General features: G+C 32.1%; 1 pseudogene; it reads right to left on the bottom strand.

The window, feature by feature from the left end:
- Positions 1-1,038: 1,038 nt before the first annotated feature.
- LOC127563802 (galectin-related protein-like) lies at positions 1,039-1,554 on the bottom strand (annotated as a pseudogene).
- Between the last annotated feature and the right edge of the window lie 1,487 nt (positions 1,555-3,041).

The following is a 3,041-nucleotide window of genomic DNA, read 5'->3' on the forward strand; positions in this document are numbered from 1 at the left end:
CTGGAAACCTCTGGAAGGAATAGAATGTTACTGTGCTATTAAGAAATGATGAATGTAACGAATAAAGAAAAGCATGGAAAGTCTGATATGGAATAATGCAAAGCAAAGTAAATAAGTCTGGGAAAACAATATACACAATGATTATAACAATGTAAATGGAAAAAACAATAATTTCAAAAGAATTGAAATAGAATGCTACAAAATTAGCAACCAAGCTTAGTTCCAAAGAAGTCATATAAAAAGACACATCCTCCTGCTTATTTGTAGAGATAGAGAGCTAGAGGTACAGTATCATATTATATTTCTCTAATATGTTGGTTAATTTTTTTATGTGCTTCAAGAATGATAATATTTACTTTATCTCCTGGACCTAAGTCATTTATACAATCAAAACTTCATGACTCGCTGTTCTCTATACTCTATAACTTTGTTTACTTTTCTAATGTATACACTGAGTATAAATAAATAAACCACAAGAAAAATTTAAAATTGTATTAATATTATGCTGTACAGCAAACTTTAACAACCCTTGTGTAAATATACTGACTAAAATGTTATTGGTTGTGTTACATGAATATATGTCATTAAAGAAAAAGTTTCATAAAAGAAAACTTTTCTGTGAACCATGTTTAAAATTATCATTATTTAAAAAAATAAAAAATAAAATTATCATTATTATTTTTAGCACTTTTGTTTGCAGACTCTCTCTTGCAAAGAAAAGATGAATACACTCTGCCAATTAAGCCCCAAACCACAAATGACCCCAAATCCATTCTAATTTCATAGGAACAACACCCATCATAAGTTTGCTCCAGATCAATGGCTCAATGTGTTACCCAAAAACTTTCATGGGGGTAACCATAGTTCAAATCCTCATTTTGATTTTAAACTGCACAAAGAAAAGAGATTGGAAAGCTTGTCTTTTTTTTTGTTTGTTTGTTTTGTTTATAAGTCTCCATATCCTGCTAGGATGGTTCTCCAAACAAATGAGGGTGACATCTACTCTTATATAGGATAGGAATGATTTGGGAATCAAGGTCAGCCAAGCTTAGTGATCTACATATCTATATTGATTTTTATTGTGTCAATTATGGATAGTATTTGAATTCAATGGAAAAAATTAAAAAGCTAATATCCATTCACATTTACTCTAAATTATGGGCATTTACAAAGAATTCTCATCCTAAATGGCTAGTCTGAGCTGAAAGGCAAATAAAGAATTGATGATTGTTTTTCACCTCTTTCTCTAACTATATAAGAATTTCTAATCAGCTGTTTCTCTGTAAATACAGCTTTTAGTTCAATGGCCACATCTGCAAGAAGGTCTTTAGAATCCTCAGACATCAAACTGATCCCCAAACTCTTAGAATTGAAATTTACAATTCCCATCACTAAGATTATCTTGCCTGGCCTCAATCCTACCTTTAATATACCTGCAAAATGATATAACCAATCTTGAAACATCTACTTGGACAAGAGATCCCAAATGAATTGTTTAAATGCCCATTTTTCTAGTTTCAACAGCATATCTTTCTTGGCCACTGGTCCTGCCATTTTGTTCATATTGGTTAATGTTGTTACTATGTTTCTTCTTAACTTTTTTATATTTTTAATTACAAGGAATATTTCTTTGGGAAGAGATGGAAAAGGGATAAAGTGACAAATGTAGCTGATAAACACAAAAGCTTTCAATAAAACTTATTTAAAAAAGAAAAGAATCCATTGACCATAAAAGCAACATTTTCATAAACAAATATGAGTCCTGGAAACTTCCAAAATAAATTTTTTGTTTTACTTGGACAATGTCACAATACAATCTTTATTGACTCTGACTCTGTTCTTGGGTGTCTGCATGCAATTATAATAATAGCAAATATTTATACAGCCTTTTAAAGGTTGTAAAGGTCTTTATATTTATTTTCTCCTTTGAGGGTCTATTACCCAGATAGAAGTTTATATCCAGTAATAACAACTTCTGCTTTAAAGTTTAAGAAGCACTTTTCTTACAAAAATCCTTTAAAATAAATAGTGTTCTCCTTTTATGGGTGAAGAAACCTTGATTTATGAAAAGGAAGTGTCATATTTGGGGTTCAAATTCAGGTCTCCTAGATTCAAGGTTCAACCTTCTTTCCAATACTTCATACATCCAGCTCTTTCTGAATTTTAGGAACTTTTATGAACAACTACTCACATATACTTATAAGATGTTATTGTTTGGTTGTGTTCAATTCTTTATGATCCCATTTGATTTTCTTGACAAAGAAAGATACTGGAGTAGTTTGTCATTTCATTCTCCAGATCATTTTACAAATGAGGAAACTGAAGCAAAAAAGGTTAGTGACTTGCCCAGGGTCACAGAGTAAATTAAGTGTCTGAGGCTAGATTTGAACTCAGAAAGATGAGTCTTTTCAACTTCAACACTTTAATCACTGTGTGTACCTCCTTAGCTGCACCTTGTGAAACAAAAATGTGCAATGTAAATGAAACACAAAAAATCACTGTAGAGTCTGGGATGGGGATCATGGAGAGGAGAGAGTAAGTTCACTTTCCCTTCTCAATCAGGACTGTGCAGAGCCATAGGTTGTATCTTCTGGGCCATCTAGGAATCAAGACTTTCTGCTTTAATCTCCCCACCCTTTCCTGATTCTTGTGGGTTAAAACCTTGTTTAAACTTGTAGATTAAAAGAAGTCTCTAATACTGGGGTATCCACGCTTAGTGTTATTCTTCCAGGAAATTCAATTTTTAAGGGAATCTGTGACTGGATAGCCTCAAAGGAGGTCTTTTAATTTCTTCTTCTACTAGTACTACTACTACTAACTGCAAGGTCCTAGTATAGATAGACTGTGAAATACAAAACCTCTCAATGTCATCTCTCAGTCACATTCAGATCTCAGATAACAATGGCCTGGGTTTCCCAATCTATTGAAAATGAGTAGGCTGGATTTGATGGCACCAATTTTCTTATCAATAAGATACACGTAATAATATTTGTATTAGTAAATTGTATTGTATATTATTGTATTATATCTAGCAAGATTAT

This window comes from Antechinus flavipes, chromosome 1, assembly GCF_016432865.1.
Source record: "Antechinus flavipes isolate AdamAnt ecotype Samford, QLD, Australia chromosome 1, AdamAnt_v2, whole genome shotgun sequence".
In the NCBI taxonomy this organism is placed as follows: Eukaryota; Metazoa; Chordata; class Mammalia; order Dasyuromorphia; family Dasyuridae; genus Antechinus; species Antechinus flavipes.